Source organism: Manacus candei, unplaced genomic scaffold (assembly GCF_025592945.1).
Source record: "Manacus candei isolate 608988 ecotype Guabito, Panama unplaced genomic scaffold, ASM2559294v1 h1tg000015l, whole genome shotgun sequence".
In the NCBI taxonomy this organism is placed as follows: Eukaryota; Metazoa; Chordata; class Aves; order Passeriformes; family Pipridae; genus Manacus; species Manacus candei.
This window is the reverse complement of record NW_026138063.1, coordinates 8,882,616-8,908,242: the sequence shown is the minus strand read 5'-3', so window position 1 is coordinate 8,908,242 and position 25,627 is coordinate 8,882,616. Positions and strand designations below refer to the sequence as shown.

At 41.3% G+C, this 25,627-nt stretch overlaps 1 protein-coding gene across 2 annotated transcripts in view; it reads right to left on the bottom strand.

The window, feature by feature from the left end:
* Nucleotides 1-25,627, bottom strand: part of LOC127468401 (uncharacterized) — a 132,932-nt gene that overhangs the window by 33,946 nt on the left and 73,359 nt on the right. The gene's annotated exons all lie outside the window — the stretch shown is intronic.

Sequence of the window (25,627 nt, the reverse complement as noted above, 5' to 3'; positions counted from 1 at the left end):
AGGATGTTGTCCTGCTGAGGGGATCAGTGAGGCTTTATCCAGGGTCAGGAGTTTAGAAAGTGTAACTGACCCCAGTCATGCTGCTGGATAAGCTGGTTAACCAAGGCGAGGAATGAATCTGTGAGGTCTCCAGAGGTTGGTCACGTTGGCACGAAACAGAGACATTATGAAGCCCAGCTACTGAAGTGCTCCAAGTTTGATTTGCCCCTTAGATGACCATGGAGATTTACACATTGTTTTTTCTGGGTTGACAGTGCTCATTTTCAGGGCTACTTCTGAAAAACTAGAATGTGAAAGGGTCACACAGGCACTGAATAGATTTGGAGAGCTGCAGCAATAAGAGCTGCCTTTCCTTATGGCTGGGAGAGTGAAGTGTTGGAATGGCTCTGGTAGCACAGCTCAGGGTAACTGTGAGATCCTGCTGTTCCCAGTCACTCCAAGGAGACTCACTCTGTCAAAGGAGCCAGTGAGCTGCACTGTACTGAGGGAGCCAACGTTTTGCCTAATGGAGAACACAACTGTGCAAGCACAAAAGGCAGCACCTTCAGGCCCTTCTTGGGAGTTCAGTCACAGTGAGAACTCTGAGAATCATGTTTATAGCATGAAAAGATTGATTTAGGGGTGAGTTGTCCATATATCAGAGTTCATACAATGACATCTAAAATCTCTAGTCTGCAGAAAATCTCCTGTCTTAGGGGACAGCTCCTAACTCTACTGAAAGCATTTCAATCACTGAATTCATCGCTTGGCTGTGTTAGCCCAGTCCAGGGCCCAGTCCCTCAGGTTGTTACTCAATCAATGCAGCTATTGATTTCATCAGGAGCACTGTCTGCATCAGATGCTAAGGAGTTCACAAGTTGCCAGGCTGATAAAGAGTTTCTCCATGAAAGAGTGACTCTCTTTGTAGGAGAAAATGGCTCATAGTTATTAACTGTTAGTGAGCTAAACACAGCAGAGATCCACATAGTGCTGATGGTGTAAAACAAGTGATTTATTAGACCTATATGTTGCAGCAACAGACTGAAGGAGAAAACTCCAAGTGACATCAGGAGGTGGTAAGTACACTACTAGTGAAGTTTTCCTACCATCTACACCCCTGCAGTTTGTCCCCTTGTACCAGTTCAGAGCCTAATTTTACATTCTGTTCTGGCCTGAACCCTGCAAATCTTGGCACCCAAGAGTACTCTCACTGAGCACTATGAGACATCACAGCATGCAAACAGCTAATAAGCAGAAAATGTTTTTAGCAGCAGACCTTGAACTAGAAAGCATCCATTCCACTACCCTTTCAGTATGATGCATGCATTTAAAATAACCACTATTACACTTATACAAGGAGAACTGAAAAGTCTGACTCAAATTGAGGCTATGTACTTCTCAGGCAAAAAATGTGGCAATGGGGAACTGATTCCTCGTATCAAATTTTGTACGCTCTCAATCTCATTTGTGTTGCAGTCTTCATTTTCAACAAAATCCTAAAGAATAAGAGAGCCATTAGTAGACTGCCATCAACCTTGACCGATTCCAATCTCAGTATCTGAAATACATGGCAAGGCTATTTTTTTGTTTCAGGGATTTCTGTTTTCCATCTTATGCTTTGAATTCTTTGTGGTAGGGACCATTTCTGTGAAGAGTTCGGAATGTACATACTTTTTTCAGACAGCAGTTGCAATGGAATATTTCTGAACTTCAATTAATCTTTCCTCTGAAATAACCTTTCCAAATTATTCATAAGACTAAAGTATATTTAATGCCAGCAATATTTAACTGATCAGAAATGCATAGTTATGAGTTTTCTTCTTTTAAATGTATTTTATGGCTAAAAAAATGGTTCTTCAGGGTTTATAATAAGGACCACTCACACTTTCACAGTATAGAAGTCTTGGTCTTGCACTGATTTACACAGGTTTAAGATTGACCATGAAGTGAAATTCTGGCCCCACACAAGCCAATGGCAAAACATTCATGGGGCTCAGACTTGAGCCATGACACAAAGAGCCTGTCTCTCTGTAGCATGAATGGTCTTTTAGATAGAACTGCATGCAGTAGGACAAGGGTATATTTAGAATAAATATGCATTGTTATTTAATACTAATACTAGTACTGATAATATTTCGTAACTTAATTGCCTTCTGCCCCCAGGAGTTCAGAGCACCTCCTGCTCACATGCCTGAATTAAGTGGCACAGCACACTTAGGGCACAGATATTCTCCCTCCTTTTCAGGTGAAGAAACTGAAGCTACAGAGAGATTAAACAACTTGCCCAAAGCTACAGAAGAAGTCTGGAATACAATCTTCAGACATTTTAAAATATTGCCAGTGGCCTAAGGTGTCCAATTGCTGAGAAATATGATTTTGGAGAGGCCCAAAAACACTAACAGAGATCGGACTGAGGGGAATGTTCAAGAACACATCTCTAAAGTGTGAGCAGAGCAGCCCAGTGATTATAAATCTCTCAAACTGTGCAGAGAACACTGAGGTTTGGAGTCAGTGGATACCTTCTGAAAACTCTGGTGTAAGGCTTCTAGAAAAATGAATGATCTGATGGAGGGAGAACAGCCTTTTGTCATTCTAAAAATACCAAGCCTGAATGTCACGTGCACTGAGAGAAAAGTTTCCGTGTGAGACATCCTGAAGAGACAGAGAGCTTCACACACCCTGTGCCATTGCCTCTTTCACGCCTAAACCCGTTTAACAAAAATGAGTTTCACTCTAGGCACATCTACTTACATCCAAAGCCTTAATGTAAAAGTGCTCTCATACATTCTTTTATTCTTTACTGAACCAGGACTCATTTCATCTCACGAGATATAGTCTCCACTGAAATCAGTTCATTTCTTGCATTCTGCAACAGAGAAAATAATGAGGACAAAGGGAAGCTCTTCTAAACATTTTTATAGAATGTATTTTTGCAAATTTATTTGTTTTCTTAAACATGAGTTCAGTATATTAAAAATCCAATATATTATTTATTTGAATTAGTTCCACTTCCTTCTGTAGAAAGATCTGACTGAAAGATGCTCCTTAAGATTAAAATAAGCAGCACCACCAGACTACCAAGTCATATGGGACTCACAGTGTAAATCTCTGAATGCTCAGTTAAGCTGCATTGCTGAGTTTACACCCACTCTGAAGGCTCACAGCCCCAGCCAGCAGCGAGCTGTGTTCCACCCATAAATGGCTTTAGGAGCCAAAGCTCTCATCTTGAACAGCACCTGGCAAGGAGCTGTGAGATAGTGCAGTCTACAGAGCCTCAGCACAATATCCCCTTGCAGGCAGCTCAGAAAACCAAGTGAACACCTCGTTCTGCTTATGCTGACATTTCCACACACAGCATTACATACTTTCTTGAGATGGCAGTTCCCAATGAGCATAACAACATCCACATCCAAAAGGCACAGGTTAAATGTGTCCAAGAGCACTGTAAGCTGTGAGTCTTCATCAGAACAGCAGAAATTACCTTGTTCTTTTCCTCGTTTTGCAGTGATTTTCTGCATTCACAGGAAATTTCTTCTTTCTATTGATTTCCGTAGCCTGTCCTTAAGATTCCTTTAGACTTCAAAATTACTAGGGAAATTTAGTGTTGCTAACATTACTCTGTAAGTTAGGAATCTGAGGGAGTTCATTCTTTGTGCTGGCAAGCCTTCAAAATATCTTGATTTTATCAGCTATAATTCATGTTTTGTTCACAGGACAAGCTTTTTCTTTTGTATTATTTTGAGTCATCTCTGGAAAAAATCACCTTGCATTAAAATGTAATAAAATATGAGAAGAGATTATGACTTATTAAATTAAGCCAAAGCATACACTGTATTTTGGTATAGCACCATCCCTGGAGGGAAAGCGAATACGTTTTCAAATGAGTTCTGCTTCCAATTAGGCAGGAAAACAAGTACCTAAATTTTCAAAGGAACTCAACACACAAGGTGTTCAGAGAGCATAGGATACCAAAAATCCCAGCCCATAAGCAGCACAACAGAAACTGCTGGGTGGAAGACTGTGGGCTGCACAGTGTTATTTGTAATTTTTTGCTCCAGTCCTCCACCTAAAAACTCTGCTTGCTCTGCATGTATTTTGCTATGTGGGTGAATCTGGAAGAAATGGTAAAGCATTTTTCATAGGCATCTTAATTCACACCTATAAACAGCTTAAGAAGAAAATGACCTTCTGCCTGTTGGATATCTGCCTCCTATCACTATGGGTCACTTATTTCAATTATTAAGTTTGCAACATTAAATCCTCTACCATTGGAACAAACAAGGACTTCAGTCATTGAATTTAACAGTAGCAGGATCAGGCAGGTATTTACTTTCAGGCTCAGAGGAAAATGAAACAAGATAAAACCCCCTATCTGTTAAGCATGCAGTGCCCCAGTATTGATAACCTTTAAAAATTATGTCAGATACACATGGCATGGGAGATGACTCAGCAGCTCCTAGATTTTCAGAGCAGATGGAACGTCGATGTCCCCACACGAGAGATTTCTATACACCTGGTTCTTGCTGAAGACACTGGTTCCAGTCATGGAAGCAAAGATTTTCACTGCAAGGCTGGCTTTGCTAATAATAAGTGTGAAATAAGGATATTTCTCAAGGGGATTTTCTAAATTTAAAACGTATTCTGCCTCTTAACACCTCCTATCCTAAGGAGTGCTTTAGCCTACCACAGTCTAAGTGCAGTAATTAAGGGTAAGTGTAATTGTTACAATTGTCTATGGCAGGACAAAGGTAACTGTCAGGGAACTGTCACATCTCCATACTATCCTGCTTCCAGCCCAGAAGTCACAGCTGTTGCACCAAATTATTCCTCCTGATCCCCCCCCAGTTCCACTCCAGCCTATTTCACTTGACTAGTGGTACCATGACAAATGTTAGTTACACTCCATCTGACTCTCAGTCCAAAGCAAGCAGGAATATGCCATATTTCCCATTACACAACCACAACAAAATCTCAACCACCCTCACTGATATTTAACTTCCTTGAGCCTTTTAGTTGTAATATTGGTTGAGAGGAGACACAGAGCAATGTCCTCAACGTGAAACCGAATGTTTGGTTTCCTTATGGATGTTGCATCCTCTGTCCACTCATATTCAAAGAAATGGGCACTTCTACCCTAAGAAAAAAAACACCATTAAGATTCTTTGACACTACTTATGCTTATCTGTTTTAGCTCTATAACTTTATTTTCTGAATTTTTATATGGAGGGAGTGACTATAGCATATAGCCAGGAATGACTTTCAAGGAGTAAATAGTAGGGCTGGGATTTAATCACAGGACATTTGAGAAGGGCCAGTAATCTCTCCTTTTCTTCAGGGTTGTCACCTCGCCATGCTGGCAGTGTTCCCAGCTAGCAGAGAGCAGAGCCAGGGTCTGAGTTTCTTTCCTTACCTGACCAAAATTGGGCCATTAGCTGTTCCCTGTTCCTTGCCATGTCACAGGCATTGGAGGAAGGACAGAGCTTTTCCCCTGTTTGGCAAAAACATCCATATGGAAGGGAGAAAGCAGGCTAGCCCTTGGTGCTGTCACAAGACCTTCTTTCCCCATGGGCACCTGAGGAAGCAGGGCTAAAGGTAAAACTGGCATTTGGGCCTTTCACCTTGTTTCAGGAATCTTGAAATGATCCTGCCTAATAAATCTTAGTGGTAAATCCAATCATCCAGCCTTATTTCATTAGTTTTGCTGCTCTGAGAGTGGCAGGCTAGTTTTTCCTGTAACCCTTCTGAATTTCACACATTCCTTTAACTCTCAGCATTTATTTTCCCACTGGAGTCTGAAGTAATCTGAGAGAGCAACAAGCCACTGCACCATTATAAGCCCCAGTTTCTCTATCAGTGTAGTCCAAACGTGCTTCTTATTGTGCTCACTTCTGTAATAGAGGTTTGTACAAACTGCCAGGCAGAGACTGATGGTACACAAGATTGGTATTTTCTGACCAGAAAACAAGAATTATTATTAGGCAGTGCACAGTTAAGAGCAAAACTTGCTAGGATTTGACTAAACTTGGCTAGTTCCCCCATTTAAGGTGACCAGCAAAAACAAGGGACGCTGCTGTTGCATGTGCACTTCACCATCAATGCAGAGGCAAATCTGGGGTGAGATGAGCTGGCATACGAGTGTGGATAAAGAAATATTGGTCAAGGTTGATTTGGTACAAGTTCTTCCCTTGCAAGTGCACAGAAATTTCTAATGTTCACACAGATTAAATGGACATCACTTTAAGTCACATTTGGAATCTCCCTGCCTACCATATTGCCTGTCACTTGGGCATTAAAAGGAAAGTTCAAACACATTTTCTGTAAGTCCAGTGAAATATTATTTCTGAGCTTTGGTGCTTTACTCAACAAAAACAATTTTCTCATTTTTAAAGGCCATGCCAAGTGTTCTAACAACTGTAGCTACAGATCATGTAACTGAAAACCTTCCTAATGTGAACTTGAGAATTTTTACTAGCTCTAAAAACAGCTGGTCATGAACATACTAGTCAGAAAAGAACACAAAACAAAACTAGTAAAAAGAGTGTTGATTGCTAGCTCTCTCACGGGTATTTTTAACCATTTCTTAAAGATATTTTGCCTGTCTGGAAGTGAGAATATTTACATTATTTATTTCACAGCTATCTGGGAAAAAAAAAATCCTCTAAATTCCTAATGAAATGCATTTGTTTCTGACCAGTATTTCCAAACTGAAACCTGGTGTATGTACTTACACAAAAAGTTTATTAATTTTGACTGTTCTAGGATGAAGCAAACCTCCTTGAGGATGAGTCCTAACCTCAAAAATGTTTTTGAACAGGTTTCAGGGATCTGTCTTCTGTAGCTCTGTGTGCACAGACATGCTGTGGGTGTAAAGGTGAGGATGTGTATGTACAGGGAGAAGAGACACCGATTCTGTTCATCCACTGAAGTGGACAAGCATCCCCGCACTGATTTCAGTGGTATTTGGTCAGACTATACCAACCTGTTTGCTCACACAATCTATAGGAAGCTTTCACTGATTTTGCTAGGATCTGAATTGAATGCTAGCTTTGGTTTTCATCACTAAAATTCTTAGGAACTGGTACCTGGATGTCAGTATTGACTAGAAAGTAATACTATATGTGCTCAGTAACCTTAACTTCAAGGGCGATACAAAAACGTGATGGAAATATCAGTTAACAGGCATTGGTAAATGGACTTTTACTATATCTTTGCCAATTATTGTGCACATAAGTTGTGCACATTTTCACTGTGCAAAGCTGTATTAGACTGCAGTGGTAAACAGGTAAACAAAACATGCTTTCTATGGCTATTGCTGCCACAATAAAGAGAAGTAGATTTTTTAATTTCTCAGACATTTTAATGAATAGTCTAAGGTTACTGTAAAACTTGTAAAACAGGATAATAGAATGAATCTGATGTAAAGCCATTCCTGAAAGGCAGGGACAGTCACAGTCAAACCATAACTGGTCAAAACAAAACCTGCTCTTTAAGATCTTCATCTCTGTCTATGCTGTACATGAACTGCACTAACTGGCAGCAATGCAACCTTCAACCCAAAACATAGCTCACCTTATCACTAAAGAAGCAGAGGAGTCTAGTGGTTCATACTGGTTTGCAAGTATGCGATTGACCTTTCAGTGGTTGCTGAAAGGAACTGCCATATTGCAGATCTGATTGTCTCCCTGTAATTAGTCCTCACGGCAATTTCAGAGGGTATGTCTAAGAAGAGTACCTGAATGCTTGAAATCCAATAAGGATATTGATTAGCATTAGTGACCTCAGCCAAAAAAGGTCAAAGGGAAAATTCCCTTTCAACTTCTCATCAGCTTTTAGCAAATGAGTGCCAGATCCCATGCTTCCAGCTTAACGGCACCATGGAAACCGGTCCAGGTGAACTGCTTCCCATTACAAAAATCTGTGTTAATCACATGCATAAGGATGATAGAAACACTCCCTGGGCTCCCCAGTGCAATGAAACAATGTGACTTAATGACATTTGCAGGATCCTATACAGAGAGAGAGGAAAGAATAGGATTTCCTTTATAGATAATTAAGATATGGAACAGAGACATCAGTAGGGTAAAAAAAGGTTAATATAAAGAGTAAAAAATCTATGCTGCTGTATCTCAAGTTTTGCACCTTGGCCTTTCATATCTTTGCAATAATTTTCAGAGTGCTTCCCCAGTACAGGCCAGAGAGAATTTTTTATGAACTCCTGAAAATAGATTTAAAATTCACAAAGTCTCATAACAACCGCTATGCTTCCTGCCACTCTCCTCTATGGTCGTTTTTCAGCTGAGATCTCAGCAAAGCTCAACAGACTGACACGTGGCCGTGACTGGGCTGCTAAATACCCTCTGATGTTGAGGAGATGATATTCTACAGCCTTTGGCTTGTATGATTTTTAGCGGATTCAGATCTAAGCTCCTTTCGGCCTTTCCAATCCCTCAGGAAGATGGTGTTATGGAGATGCACCAGCAACATCTACTGTTCGTACGCACGTACTGCACCCTCAGTCACAGCCCTGCTTCTTGTGCTTCTGCTTATTCATCCTTCGAGATTCTTTATTTATCTTGTAAGGTAAGATTAATAAAACCAGAGGCCACTTAGGCAGGAGTTGTGACATCAACACTCGGGAACTCGCAGGTGGACGCACACTGCTGCAGCCAAAACACAGTCTGGAGTTAGAGAGCACGGGAGATGGAATAAATACATCCCCATGGCTTGGGAACAACTTTCTCACCTCCCCAGCAAGTACTCACACAATAAATATGTTTCCAACTCATGAAATGAGGAAAGATTTATCTTCTATCACTAATTTAAGCTCACTGAAAAATCCGACTAGCTCTTTTACATAAGGAAATCGAGTGGCTAAGTCTGAAGGTTTTCTGGTAAAAATCAGCATAGCTCCAGGGACCACCGCTCGGGTGGATCAGAGCCAATTAACTCTGCCTTGTGTACAGAGGTCTGATAAGTAAGCCTGTGCTGGGGATTAAGTCACCAAAAAGAGCACAGACAAGGCCAAACTTTATCTGCTGCTGTTTGCGAGAAAAGGTGAAAAGACAGTTGGTCAAGTGAACCAAACTGGGCTGAAAGCCAACTGGAATCACCTCAGCAACTCAGGCAGTAACTCCAGATTCAGGTCTGCATAATGGAAACTGCAATCCAGCTTCCCCCCTGCAACTCCAAGACATTTGACTTAGGTATGTGTCCTGACTGGCACTCCCAAGTAAAACTGCCTTGCCATAGGAGCTGCATCCAGTATACATTCACATGACTTCACATCCATTTATTTTGTCGACCTGTGATGGAAAATCTTGAACAAGCCTTTGCAGTAGATCTGAAGTTTGAGCTATTTTATCAGCATCCTCCAAATCTCCTTTTTAAAGGCTACATAGACAAATACCTATCAGCTCTGCAGTCAGTGCACACTGGCCTCCCACACAGGGGAGATGGAATTATCTCCACATTACTGTTCCTCCTCTTTGCAGTTTCCTCCTTTTCTGAGATAGGCCTGATTAGGGATGTCTTTGCTCTAACGAGGGCCACTGCTGGGTCTGCAGGGATTGGCGCGTGCCTGGGGCTTCCAGATCACTGCACAATGTGAACACAGGCTCTGGAAGCTTGGGTGAACCGCTCTGTTTGAGCCAGACAGACTGTTCAACCTGCCCAGGGTTTAGTGACTGATAATGTCTGACAGGCTGTACTGTTAAAAACAAAAAGGCCTTCTTTGCTGTTACTTTGCCTTAGTCTTGAATTTCCAAGAATAAAAGAGCTACTCTTCCTTAGTCTGCTCCTGTATAAGGGACTCTGCTCACCTTAGAAGCCTTTTCCTACATCCATCTCCAGGGAAGGTCCCTCCTGAGACTGGTGCCAGACAGGGGTATGGCACTGCAGATGTCATACCAGTTCCCAGGGAAAAAGCATTCACACCATCAGACACTGAATTTCTTTTCCAGATGCTTCATGTAACAGTCCAATCATCCTGATATCATCCTAAATGCCCACATTTTCCTGTCCCCTTATTTATACTACTGATGAGTTCACAGCACTATGTTCTCAGCCACATGGCTCTGCTTTTCTCTTCTTTCCTTTGTTACATTTCATTCCTTCTGTTACTCCACTTCTCAAGGTCATCTGGCCCTTTGTGTACCATATCCTGATCCTCCTTTACTAATGGTGCCCTCTAAATGCTACCAGCAACTTGCATAAATATGTCCCTACCAGTGTGCTGAGGACATTAATGAATATATTAAAGCAGGATCAGTTTAAGACTAACCTGTCTGGAAAACATCACTATCAGTTTTCCTCCAAGCTGATATTTTTCCTATTTATAGCATGTATTTTCGTGTTGCCCCTTTAGCCAGCAGAACTGTAACATATAAGTAACTCTCTAGTAATGCCCCATATGACAGCTATGAGATTTTTACTAAAGCATAAGAGATCTACCACATTTTTCCTGACTATGAAAACTCATTATCTTAAAAATACTAGTGTGACATGACCCAACACTGGTAAAAGCTTGTTACATTTTATTCCACTTTCTTCTCTCTGTCCCTCCTATCCTCCTTCTCGTATTATTCTTCCCTCCAAAGCCTATTTATAAGTCTTACATGCTACTGCTACAAGTCTAGCAACCCTGTTGTTACTGCTTGTAAATACAGGAATTTTCTTATTTGCTGTTCTTCAAACACAAGCCTGAGGTTCTGTGAGATTAGCTCAGTTGGGTAGAGTATGTTGCTAATAATTCCAAGGTCATGGGTTTGATCCTTGTATGGGCCACTGAGAGTTGGACTTGATGATCCTTGTGAGTCCCTTCCAACTCAGAATATTCCCTGATTCCGGGGCTCTGTTTGCTCATTTCATGTGCCCATTCTGAAAGGGTTCTATGACAAAAAGTTCCTTGTCTTCAATGCCCACTTCTCTCCATGAAAGTGTACAGATTTTGCTATGCAAATACAGATTTTGCAGTGACATTTTCTCTCTTCCACCTTTGCAATGGCTTTTGTATTTTTAGGGAAGCAGAAAGCAGGCAATTTGCTGCTAATTCCTGTTATGGTTGGAGTAAGGCTAAAGATCATGATATAATGAAAAGATGCAGCAAAAGGTTTATGTACCATTGTCATCAGGCTTAAATGGACTGGGATTGTCTCTTGGATGAACCACAAACTACTCGTGTGTGTCTGCAAATATGTAGCTCTTTCTAAGACTCACTCCTCCAGTTAACTCATACCCAGCCTCAGGTCTGCTTGGCTGCTGAAGTGTCCTCACACCACCCAGCAGTCTCCACTTCTGAACCCAATCAACATGGGCTTGTTTTGAGCAGATTTTTATCCCCAGAAAGAAAATCAAGCTCTGTTTCTTCCCCAGCACAGGACTTGCAGGGAAGCTCCCTGCCTTGGGCAGAGGTCACAAACTTTTGTATTTCTTACTTCTTTCACCCCTTTCTGTCTCTTGCCAGCCTGGCAGTTGTTTTTTTCCAAGAACCCCACAATACCTGTTACCAGGCCCCTCCTTCCTCTAGAGAGCAGTCTACAGCTTTCTCCACTCATTTTCATTTATTTATAATATTTGAACATAATTCTATCTCAGACTTCTCCAATAAGATTAGGCTCACCTTAAGCTATATATGCATTAATTCTCCCTTCCTGCAGGTAACTTTTTCAAGGCTAGTGCAGAATTTTTGCATGAGGTCTTAAAATATAATAAAAAGCAAGTTAAAAAGAGACTGACCGTGAACTTCTCCTTATTGCACCATAGCCTGATGGTCTGAGTATTTACTAGAGAAAGAAAGTGCTTTGATGTTGACTTAAATGTTGTTCATTAACTTCTCAGTCTCCCATGTTTCAAACTATGCTGAAACACAATATTTGTTCCTTTGGAGAACATGTTATGTAAACTTCTGATGAAAAGTAAATATTTTCTTTAAAGAAACTGGTTATACCTGATCCAGTCTGAAACATGGGAGCTACTATAAAGGAGCAAAGAAGGTCTTTCTATTCTGACATCATTCAGTTTAGGTAAACAAGTATGACAGCCATTATCACAACAGGAATAGCTTCCAGGCAATCACTGGTTTTAAATCTACTGACAAACAGATGAATATTTAGGGCTGTGTATCATCCCCTCTTCAATGACATATGGCTGTATTTTTTCCATATGCTGTGCTTAGAAGTCTTAATATTTGAACAAGTTCAACCTTGTACCTAAAACATTAATCCATATCACAAGCCTTATACAAAGGCCAGGAGAAACAGAATTCCTATCCCTGACACCCAGCAGCATTGCATGGTCTTGTACATCCTTCACACTAAGGCAGAACTCGTCACCTGCAGATCTCCAGATGCTTCACCAAACAGGATTTCAGCTCCACCAGTGTGGGGTTACCCCTATTTCACAGGCAGAGAAGCTGAAGCTGAAACAGCCAGTGCTTCCAACCACCACTGTAATGCCGGTGATAGTCTTGCTTTGTGTCGGCAGTTTGCCCAAATGATCTCCAGAGATCCCTTCCAGACAAATTTTTATGATTCAGTGACTCGACTGGTTAGATTATCCATGTTCCCCGCTGGCGGCTGTTGCTTCCCATGTGCCTCGCTGGATCTCTGCTAACCCAACTCCTGGAGTTCCTCTGCCAAAGAGCCAACCTCGCCACCATGAATGATTCATTTTCTGATGGCACAACTCCCTGCATCCCCTCACCGCATGGTCGGATGAGTGAAGGAGCAATGCCAGAGAAGGGTGAGAGCCTGTGGCTGGGAACAGGGCCTGAGACCTCCCCTTCCCAGGGCAGCTACCGGCGACACGAGCTGACCCGTAACGTCAACCCGCACCTTGGGAATTGAACCTGCTCCATTCTCCACGCCTGCCCTGTTTCCCCGACCTGTCACAGCGTCACAGATGTGGTTGAGTACCTCTGATGGACATCTGCCAGATTGCCCCGAGTTTGCTGCGGTTGGGAAGCACTAGGCACCGATCCTGGCATTTGGACTCCAGGCACGGAGCCGTGGCTGCAAAACAGTTGGCAGTGGCAGTCCCAGAGCCCAGTGCTTAATACCTGTTAGCACCATCTCCTTAAATTTCTGCCAGCATGTTCACCATCTCACTGAAGGTACAAACCTCTCCATCCAGAATATGTGTGCCTCTCTGGGACATGTCACTTGTTCAGGTTTTCCACAGTTTTCTGAACATTAAAACTTTAGGCATTAGGAGGGTTTGGTTGCAGGTAAAATGTTCTTAACCCCATGCACAGCACCTCCTCTAGTTCCTAGCTACTCTGAAGCATTTTTTGTTTGTAAGTTCAGGTTCTTCTGCCCTCATAGCATCCCGTCAAAAACATGGGCACCTTTCTGCTCTTATTTCAGATTCGATTTCTTTGACCTTTGTTACACAGCAAACTTGAATTTCTGCTCTAGGAAAACCTGTTCATCTCTTCCTCTCTCCTGCCACAAACATCCTGTAGTACTCTGCAAGTCTGCTTAACGTTGTCTTAATATCTCTTTTGCTCTTTTGCTCCATTCTGTACTCCCTTCAAACTTGCTCAGCTAAACTGGTTTCCCACCTCAAGCTTTCCATTTAAATACTGATCACCCAAAAGCCTGAGCACAAACTTTAGTGTTAACTATCTCACATTGCCCCTAGTCTGAGGGGACAGGCCAGTGAGTGAGAAATGTTTTTTTAAATATCTACAAAACTTTCTATGCTGGCTCTTCTAACCTGATTAGTTTCAGTGGAATTTAGTGGGCTCTTCTCACAATTCCTTTCATAGGCTTCAGTTGCTGAGAGGTTTCAATTACTGGCATTCAAGGTTGTAAATATCCAGAGATCTCCACTCCACCTCTCTGCTCTACCCAACTCACCAGTCTGGCTCATTGCTCCCATGTTTTTTCCACAGGCACTGTTGCACCAGTGTTTCTGGTACAGATAAACTGGATGGAGACAGTGAGAACTGGAGATGGAAACAGCTATTTCATAAATAACTCCTGCCCCCAAATAAGATGTTTTGTGTTCAGCTCCAGCTGCAGAAAGGGCCTGTGGACTGGAATAGGGGAAGTTACTCCTGAATACAGTGCTAATGTGTTGGATTCACATGTTTCTTCTCAGTGACATACTTCTTAAGGTATTACTACTTTTTCTGGATTTATTAGGGGTCAGCTTTGTCATGAGTTATAGTTGATTTCAGAATGCAGAAGAAGCAAATATATTCCTTGCAGAGCAAACTGTCCTTTCCTGACAAACACATATTGATCCTAGCAGTGGGACCCAATTGTGACCAAGATCTATAATCCTTAATACTTTATTATTTAGCGATGCAAGGAAAAAGGGTTTTCCTCTCTCATTATTGTCATGAAACAGAGCAGAAATTGTTCATTTCAAACTGACTTAAATTTTCTTTTCAGCAAAACTGAATAGAAATTATTTAATCATTCATCCTCTATTTACCTTTGATATCAAAGCAAAGTTAACATAGGCAGCTTCATGATGCATGTAAAACAAATCCCACCAGAGACCATTCCAGGATTTTAGGGGAAATTATTTGCATCATTATTATTCTACCAGGCTGCCTGCAATTTTCAGCTCAAACCCAATACATTTTCCCCTCAGTATCTGCAATGACTTCCAAAATTATGCAGATGATTATTTTATTAGCATGTACCCAGATGGTAGACTGCCAGGCACAGTTACTGTCATTGCATCTAGCTCTCTGTAATGCAAGAATTACTAAGAAAACAGTGTATTTGGCCACTGGTTATATAAATTAAGACCAAACCAACAGTTATAAACTCAATTCAAACAAAATCAATAAAAGGTATGTGAATTATCAGACTAGTAACATTAGACATAATGTTAACGCTAATCTTTTCTTTTCAGTCTAGCACAACACTGAGATGTGGGAAATGTCTGACAGGCTACTCCTGCCCCATATTGCCATTTCTCATTGACTTTATTTAAAGCCAGTTCTATTTAAAGCAGTTCATCACGAGTCTTGCAATTTACTCTCTGGGTATACCTTAGAACATGTCTGAAAGACAAGGACCTAAGAGCACAGCAAACTACAGTAAACAGGGAAAAATGCATATTCATTTTAAAAGATCATTTTTGTACTGTGGCAATCAGGTCCCTTTGTGACATTTGCCTTACTAGAATGGTAGTGATGTTTATTCCAATATTGTATTTTATAAAAATGCAATGTTTGTCTCTTCCTACCTCCAAGGGATAATTACCCATATAGTTTGTAAAGCCGTTTCGGATATGAAAAGTGCTGAGCATAACATCAGCTGAGAGGATAAAGTACCCAGTATACTGTAAGATTACTTAGTGAATCACAAAGCCCCAGAACTGTGCTACTGCAAAGAATGCTGTGCAGCAAGGCTGGATCTGTGTCTGGTGTGCACAGTGGATAACGAGCTGGGTGCAGCAGGCACCCATCAGAGCCCCAAGTATTTCACCACCCATCCTCACACTGGGGTCTTTTCAATTGCTGAATACTCCCCCTCTCCTCTCCTTGCTTTGATTTCTTCCTTCAGGTGTCCATCTCATCTCTGTGGTTCCTCTCAGCAGCTGTGGAATCCTCTTTTCTGGGACCAGCACCAGCTCTTCTGGGGTAGTCACACTGGCCAACTAGCCTCAGATGTGTTTGCCCTTACTTAGCCCCCAGACTACGAAGTATGTTATCCTTGCTGGGCACAAGGATTAAATAGGGACTAGGGATTCCTTCCCCCATGAAATCCTTCACCTCCCTCTCTTCTCTGCAGCACGTTTTACAGTTCACTCCATCTTCCCCCAGACAGATCACAGGGGAAGAATGTGATGGCAGCTGAAGTCACCTGGCTTCCTCTGTCAGACTGTGACAAAGAGGTAGAGAACTGTGACACTGTTTGCTGCTTGGAAAACTTCTCCCCATCTTCTTCAGGAAGAGGCAGGAGGCTACCATCTTAATCACATGGGTTAAGGCATGCCCCAAAAGTGTGAAAGCGTAATCCACAAGAGCAGGAGTTAGCACATCAAGGAGACAGCAATCTGAATACACCTTACACTGTTTCAGAAATCTGTTATCTATCTTTTCAGGCAAGAGTGGGAAGATTGTACTATTGGATCTGGACGAGCTAGAAGCCAAGTGTTATATTAAAATCTGTATGCCACAGGAGGCTTATGAACACGGGTCTTTTGTTGAAATGTACTATATATACTATATGTGCAGATTGGGTTTAGCTTTACACCTTGATTCTTCTGGTGCAGCTGTTCACATTAGGAAAGTCGAACATGATGACAGATCTGATAGCTGGCACTGTCTGATGCAAACATGGGAAGCAGGAAGCAAGAGAAATCAAAGAAGAAAAATGTGTCTCTCCTTTAATGCACAACAGCAAACAGTCCAGCCATATTCTTGCTGAAAGGAATTTGATGTCTCGGTCAGTGCTTTGCCTAATGAGCTACCAACATCAATCTGTCATCATCTGTATTATTTGAAATGGCCTCTGCTGACACAAGGTATATTCATGTACTGGCCCTCCTGGGCACTTGAGAGTTCAAGTCCTGGGCAGTTTATACCACACTGAATGATAATGAAGGGTAACAGAATAATCTTTGGCTTCCTTCTCTCAAGGGGAGGCAAGAATGTTGTTGCAGGGATCTCTCCCAGCCAAGAATGGCTTTTGATTACAGAGTAGGGAATATGAGTTATTTGTTTCTCTGTGCACAAATAGTCTCTAGCAGTTCTTTGCAACAGTCCTTTAGCTCTCCAAAGCACATGTAGTGCATCTGTCTATCTGTCCTGGCATTTCCATGAGCCTGCCTCAAGTATCTGACTCACAAAAACTTGCAGGGCTATATCAAAAGTTAAGCAGGAGATGAACACTGACAATAGGTGGGAATTTCAAGCAAAGAAATCCCCTTTTAGTGCTCTGTCTCTATCTGTTCTTAAAACACACACATAACATCGCGCAATCATCTTTAACACCTTCAGCTGCACTCAGAAAATTACTTCTTCCAGAAATACCTACTGAGAGAGATTTCAGATTGCAAGCTTTCTAACCAACACCCAACAGTTATTTCAAAACTTGTGTCACTAGGCAGAAGCTTCATATAAATGAAGCAAATAAATTGTCAAGAAACTTAAAACAAATGTCAACTACTATATTTTTATCTGTGCAAAGTTTACAAAAGATCTTGTTTCCTTTCAGAAAGTACCTGGGAGTTGCAACACCATAATCCTAGCCAAGTCTTATGCTCCCATGTCAATGGGATACTGCATACTTATAACTGCAGTTGAGCTTCAGGTGAGTTATATAACAAAACAAATAGCAAGGTTTGACACCAGTATTAGCAATCTTTCTGTTAGGAACTCAAAGGTTTCCAAATGTATGAACTAGGCCCCATTTCCTCTTCTATTGTAAGTAAATATTGTGTGTTCCCTGTTGTCAGTGGAAGGCTTTCATCCAGCTACCCCAAGGCTTTCATCCAGTCTGATTTGTGAGACTTGTGTGTAAACTGCAGGATGGTTTCCTTGCTCCTCCATGCAGGCAATATGCAGGCAAGAGTTAGGAAGGGGTCAGATAAGACCATTTTAAAAGGAACATTTCACACCAAACTGCTCTTGGTAAGCAAAGAAGATAAGACTGTCCCTAGAGTGGCACTGCCACATGTGCTCTGAAAGGCAGATTAGGAAAATACCTGACAAAACAGAAATGCAGCAGATAAACTCACCATTTCAGGTGGTTTTCAAACATTTTCCCCTGTGAAGTCCTAAAAACTTTTCAGTGTAAGTACAGCTGCCTGTATAGTAAACACAGGCTTAAAAGTCATGAAACACATTACTGGAGATAACGTGACAAGGGGCAGCTCTTCAGGCCCTGTGAGAATTCAGAGAGGTGATGGCCTCAAGGACAAGCTCAGAAGTGGGATTCTTTTGAAAGAGAGTGAAGGAGACATCTCTGTCAGTGACATGGGGGCTGAATGGCTCAAAGAGATGGTGATGGCAGAAGGGACATGGTGAGATCCAGGTGAAAGCTGAATGAGAAGTTTTAGTATTGGCCAGGGCCTTGATGATGAGAGGAGAAAATGGATCTTGATGTTCTTATGGATGAGGAACCACTCGCAGAAATTATGACATACTTGGCAGCCTTGCATAGGGAATAGGACCAGTGGTAGAGGAGGTCATCATATGGAGATCAGTGTATATGAATATGCTGAACTACAGTGACAGATAAAATAGAAATTTCAGATATAACTGATGGCAAGAAAATTATGATGTAGATCCAGACTGGTTGTGTTAGACAAGAGGACTCAAAAAGACCCAAGATGCCCTTCAAGAGACAGACCTGGGTGTCAGGGAAAGGGTGCTGCCACCAGCAATGAAGAATGGAAATAATGGAAAAATTAGAAACTCACTGAGACCAATGATGCTAAAGAGAACAGCAGAGGGGATATGCCAGAGGCAAAGGCTGAGATGCCCACTGCAAAACCTTGCAGCCTCACCAAAGCAGTTCTGTGAGTTATTTTTACCTGTTTTATTAATAAATCCATGAGTACAAAAGCAGTATTTTGCACTAGCCAGTCATATGTACAATTTCTAACTGGCAGAATTTAACATCACCATTCGGTTCAGAATTTCTGGGCTGAATGTAAACAAAGCTACAGCTCTCTTTCCTTTGGCATCACAAAACAAATTCACAAACATATCAGGAAAAGTGTTGACATGCACCTCTTTATATGAATGTGACACTGGATGTTGTGTTTAATCAGCCCACGATGCTCACATTCCCATCTCCCTTTCTTTTAGATGCTAAGGAGAAGGTCACCCGGGCACCTGTGTCTGTTCAGAGTGCCTTGTGCTTATTGCTCTCAATAGCCTGGAGTCCCTGTCTGCTGCAAATCCAATGTTGTGTAAATTAAGCAAGGAAAGCTGTAAGTCTGGCTACTTTGTTGTCATAAAAGTCATCAGTACTTCATGTCTTACATGCAAAATTTCAACTCCTTAAGCAGGAATGTCTATATAAATTCTTTCAAACTGGAAAAACTTGGAAAAATCCACTTCCCCTGTTGCAAATGTGTTATTAATATATAGCCTCTATGCTATTAAATTAAAATGTCCCCCTCATGTTTCCAATCCCACTTCCACATTTTTAGCCATGTGGCTGGAAGGCAGCAGAAAGAGTTGAATAAATGGGTGATTTAGGGACATGTAGCAGTAAAAAAAAGAAAATCTTGATCATCTGCCTCACTAAAAATAAATAAATTTAATTTTTTTAAAACTCTCTGGCTTGTCAGAGTTATGTAAATCTCATTGGGATATTGATTGAGTTTGTCATGCCCCTGAAGGAGTGCTCCAAGGTGAGAAAGGATATCAGTTTGCCATCCTCCCACCTGCCATTCCCTAGCCCTGCCTGGGACAGCATGGACCCTCCTGTCACTCATGCCAATGAGACTCCACATGGAAACACATGCACCTTTTTCAAAACAGTAGCCCAGCATAAGTAGGGAACAATTTAATGTTCTCAGACTGCCACAGCATAAGAATGAATGTGCAGTTTTTTCTACAAAACTCAGTGGAAAAAGCACTTACCTACAGTGCCAAGAGTGAACTTTGTTTCTCACATCAAAAATATGAGCATGTGGGAATCCAGAGTGCACAGCAGGCTCCCCTAACACTTGTTACTAAATTTCAGGATTTAACTCAGCAAGGGAAGATAACATGTGGAGTTATCATGTGGAGTTCTCCATCAAAGAGACTAACAGCGTCATAGAACGTGACAGCATTCAGACAAATTGTGCATTTACATCTTCAAACATTCCTGTAAGTAGAAGGAATTAATGTGGCATGTTTCAATTTGCGTTTTTAAACTGGAGCCATGTGTCTGTGGATACCCTGGTAATGCCAGGACAGTCACTGGTTCTCACAGTGAGTGGAGTTTTAATTCACTTAGCTTGACATGCTGTTCATGGAGACGAGGAGAGGTCAGTCTGACTGCAGGGTGTCTGTTTACTCAATGTGAAATTCTCTGTTTCTGCTCTCTGATCCACTGTTTCCTCCTGCTGTTCAGCTCTGCAGTCCCTTCCCAGGTATCTTGCTTTATTTGTTCTAGGTTATGATACGAAGCAACGATCATGGGGAGCGCCCACATAAGCTGGAAGACCAAACTATAGCATAAGGACATAAAGCCAAAAAAGCCACTTCCGTAGCTGCTAATCTCTGATTTCACAGTTGCCACCTGTCCATCTCCAACACGGCTTTCCCACACCCATCAAATTGCACAGGCATGACACTGAGAGAACCATGACATCCCTGCAGGGCTGAAGCAAAAATATCCCACTGTTAAGAGTTGCATGGCAACATAAATAACTTTGACCTCGATAAAAGGGTAAAAAACTATAACAAATTTAGGAAGGGGGGGTCTCCCATACTAGGTCAGAATAACACAGAGTAAGTCAATCAGGGGCTTGAAAACCCTCAGCTCATAAAACTGCTCTTGTTACTGATGGCAACATCAAAACACAGAGCGGGGAAAATGCGGAAATGGGGAGGAAAATTTAAATCAATCAAAAACTTCACTAAGACAAAACATCTTATATAATCTTCCCACTGGGAAGAGAAGGAGAATAGACTTTCATGTAACAAATGCTAGTTTTGTCAGTTGATGTACTTCTGGAAGGCGCTCAAGTATTTCAGTGGCATAGACAATAGAAGAGCAAAATAGAACAAGAGAGAACAGAACAGAAATAGACTTGGTTTTGTCTGGGAGAGCTGGTCAAAAATTAAAATTTCCATTTCAGTAAAAATTTAAAAATTCTTGACAACTTTTTATGCTCTTTCAAAAGAAAAGAAAAATAAAGCAGTACAGTTTTTGAAAAGAAACTCTAGTAAATAAGAAATTTCTCTGAAATAATCAATACTAAATCTGGGAGACCAAATTTCAACCCTCTCAAACCTGCCACATTTCTTGTAAATCCAGGAATCCCTGAAGTTTTACAGACTGGTTTTCCAGACACTTAGATTCCTCTAAAGTTTTGAATAGATCCTTCTACCCAGTGATATCAAAAGTTTTTACAAAAGTCAGTGAGTTATTTTAGATCACAGAACGAAAATAGAAAATAGGTATTTTCATTTTACAGTTAAAAGAAAATAGAAATTAACAGATTGAGATCAGCAAAGTCGAGTGAAATGGAATTTCTAGCTGGGCACCCAAAACTAGAAGCTCCTGAATTAGATGCCATGAGTGCACACTTTATTTCTCACAGTAAGAAATTCACAGAATCACAGAATATTCTGAGTTGGAAGGGACCAACAGGGATCCTTGAGTCCAGCTCTTAAGAGAATGGCCCATACAGAGATGAAACCCACAGCCCTGGTGTTATCAGCACCATGCTCTAAGCAACTGAGCTCATCTTTCCCAACTGCAAATACTACAGCAAAGGAGGGCACATGGTCAGCCTTCCTTCTCTTAAAGACTCTCATATTTAATAAAAAGAAATTAATTAACATATAATGTTCTACTGTTACAGTCTGGCAAAATTGTTCAGACTTCACAGTTTTGCTGCAGCCTGAAATTCCTGGTATAGGGGCACTGGGGGACCTGGACTGAAGTGATTCTAAGCCAACTTACATCTGCTGAAGATTTGCCCATGTAGTGGAAAGGGGCCAATAAGACTATACATATCAATTAGTCTAATTTGTCTTGAGATTTTTCTCAGACCTCTATGGGTTTTCACACACTTTATTTTTAAATGCTGATTATACTGTCATTTAAGGAAGCAATATGCTGCCTTGACAAGACTGGTGACTTTAACTATCTGACATTTTCCCTGCAGACATTTTCCTGCCTTTGCGTGCAGGTTTCTGAGTAGGTGATGGCTATATAGGAGACAGCCCTGATGTTCCAATATCTTGTGAACTCTATGATCCAAAAGTAATGTACTTAATCAAGTGTAAAGCAAAAGGTGATTAAGTTTTGCAGTATTGTACAATGCCTGACTGCTCAGAAATGCATCTTTTGATGTGGTGCAGAGAATTGGACCAGTTCTGTCTGCTTTACCAAAAAATGACATTTTAGTAATCTGAAAAGAGAGCCTCAAAAATCCCCACAAGTGTTTAACTTTGATCTGAAGCTTTAAAAAGATGATATTTATCTGTTTGCTTGGTTAATTTGTTTGAATTTTAAGCTCAGGAAGTGTCAATTTGACATCTGTGGAAGCAGTTCTTTGCTTTTTTTTCCAGATGAGGTTGAGCAGGGGCAGCAAATTTCCAATCATCACTACTTGTTCTAAGCATCCAACCAAAAAAAGAGAAAAAAAGCAAAAAACCCCAAAACCATCAACTCACCTTTCCATTGTGGTTTATATGAATTATTAAGAACTGAGATTCAGTGGAGCCTCAACCCTTGAGCATAGAATCAATACTATATTTTATATAACAAGGGCAGTAAACCCAGCTTGTTCTCCTTCCATCACAGTGAAGCCTTGTCAAGTCTCTCAGGCAACCTAATTCACTAGGGCCAAAGTCTAACAGCACTGACGTGAAAGGTAGATTGAGGTGGATTGAAAACTGGCTGAAGGCTGGGCCTGGAGGGTGCTGATCAGTGGCACAAAGTCTAGTTGGAGGCCAGTAATTATGGGGTACCCCAGGAGGCTGTACTGGGGTCCAGTCCTGTTTAACATCTTCATTAATGACCTGGATGATGAGCAGGTTTGTAGATGACACAAAACTGGGAGAAGTGACTGATATGCCAGAGGGTTGTGCTGTCATCCAGAGGGACCATGACAAGCTACAGAACTGGGCTGACAGGAACATCATGAGGTTCAACAAGAAGTCTGAAATCCTCCTCCTGAGGAAGAACATGTAAGAATATATGCTGAGGTCCACCTAGCTGGAAAGCAGCTTGGCAGAAAAGGACCTGTGGGTCCCGGTAGGCATCAAGTTGAGCCAACAATGTGCCCTTGCTGCACAGAGGGTTAATGTTATCCTGGGCTGCACTGGGCAAAGTATTGCCTGCAGCTTTAGGGAGGTGATCCTTCCCATGTATTCAGCACTGGTGAGCCCATACCTGGAATGCTGTGCCCAGTTCTGGGCTCCTCAGTATAGGAGAGACACAGACATACCAGAGACAGTGCAGCAAAAGGCCACAAAGGTGACTAAAGTACTGGAGCATCTCTCCTATGAGGAAAGGTCGAGAGAGCTGGGACTACGGTTATAAATACCTGAAGGGAGAGTGCAAAGAGGATGATAATACCCTGTGACAGGACCGGGGGCAATGAGGACAAGGTGGAATAGAAGGTTCTGCCTGAACATCAGGAAACACATCTTCCTGTGAGGATGACCAAGCATAGGCACAGGTTGCCCAAGGAGGTTGTGGAGTCTCCTTCCTTGGAGATATTCAAAAACCACCTGGACGTGGTTTTGAGCATGTCTCAAGGTGGTCCTGCTTGTGCAGTGGGGTTGCACAGGGTGACTTCCCTTCCAAAGTCAACCATTCTGTGATACCTTGATTCTGTGAAACATTTGTTCACTTCAGTGGGGTTGAGATGTCACCTTCTGCCCAGGGGATCATGGAATTCAGCTCACTTTCTTGTGCTGTAACATCTGTTTGCAGCCACTACTGAAGGACAACTTTTTACTATGTCATGGACATGAGAAAGAATGGATCTGTACTGAGTTCAATGAGAAGATATCTCTGCAATTATTGCCTCTTGAGTAAGGGTACATAAAAGGGTGAGTCGTGACGGGACAACGCCTGGAGGGAACTGACATCAGCAATCCCACTTTCAGAGGGAATAATCAGGCAGATCTGTGTCAGCCTGTATCCAAAAGATGAAAGGCTCCTTTGTCATATCACCTGTAGCCAAACTACCTGACTGCACTTTCAAACTCCTTTCCCAAACATAAAAACCAAATACAAATTTCCTCACACATATTGCAGGTCACGCATTCCACATTGCACTGAGCATAATCATGTGGGCACATTTCTGATCCTCTGTATGCCAGCAAGGAAAGTTCATACGGTCACCAAGAGGGGAAGGGCTTGAGTAAGCCTATTGAGAAACTAAGAGGTACAGAAGGCTTCAAAGTATTTCCTTTTTGTCCTGCTTGGTAAATGGAATACTCAATGTGAGTGACAATGAAGAGGGAAGAAAGGAGATAATAAATCCTGTTTGCTATTTGAGGTTTTAAGTTGTTCTTTGAAAACGGAACCTGAAGTTGACTGAACTGGGTTATATATTATATTTAGGAATATGTAGAGCTTGACTGCAGAGATGTTATACATCCTACAGTATTTGCAACTCTGAAGTAGAGAAGATGCAGCCTAAGAAACTGAGTAATGACCAGACTAAATTTATAAATAATAGTCTAAGTCCTTCGCTGGGGTAATTGCACGTCACTCAGGTGAAAAACAGTTTCAATTTGCACCTGTTGGAAGTCTACCTCAGTGTTTCATACCAAAAAAGGAAAAAGGAAATTAAAAGATTTACAGGTTAGAAACTGAACTGTGGGTTAAAAGTAAAGAGTAAAATTCTATCTTTCTAAATAAATCTGTTGTGATTCAAAAGATATCCACAAGGAACACTCAGAGTGTGTTTTGGGGATACCAAGCCTTCATCCTTTAAGTGTTCTAGGCCAAAGTCAGGAAGACAAATGATAATCCACACAATAGAACAAATGCCAAACAACACCTGCTTCAAGTAAGGGGAAGAAACAAATCATGTTGAGACCAATTTTTTAATGCAAGAGAGAGGAGAAGCTTTTCTTTTCCCCAGGAATCTCTTCAATATGAAAATTGTAGAATATGAAAAAAGCACCTCATCCCACACAACTGAAGCAAATCAATCGATCTTTTCAGTCTTTTCCCATCCTCTTTCTTCATCACTTAATCTGTCCACTGAACCATTTCTATTTATACTGTTTTCCCTATTTCCAAATTCTAGAAGAGAGAGGCATAACTCAAGATTGCTTCTTTTTCCAAAACTTTTAGCTTCTCTCACAATACCATGCAAGCTGGGAAATACTTTTAAATATGCCAAAGTCCTCCTACTCATCTCAAATCTGCAGGTAGTTCCTTAACTCTTTAAAAATGACAGCAGAGGTTCAGATATTTTAAAGCCAAAAGGGACCTTTACTATTGTGCAGCCTGATCACTGCCATAAAATGGATCATAGAAACCTACCCTGAAATCCCTGCAGGAAAAACATTTTTACTGGTTGAGGTAGAGTCTACCTCACTGGAATCTATCTAGTCAAAGTCATCTCAGATTAAATGAAAGATTTGAATGCTGGGCACATCATAGAAACTATATTCTGCTACAAAGAACATTTTCCTTATCCAGTTACTGTTTTGTAAACATGTATACTGTGAATGTAAATATAAGCTGAGATCCAGCATTCCTGAGCATTTAAGCAGTTAATTTTCATTTACATTCTCCTTAAAACACTTTTGTGCTCTTTAGGATCTTCTGCCAAATCCTCAAATCTGTACGGCATATTCCAGAAACATTTCTACATTACCTGCTTTGCAAACTAAAACTCCAAGAACAATTGGACATATTCAGAGTATTCAGAGAAAGAAAGAGCTGATGTAAAGGATTTAGAAACTATGTCTCATTTCCTATTCCAAATAAATTCTGTAGCAAAACTGCTATCCGATTACATTTATTGTTGAATGTGA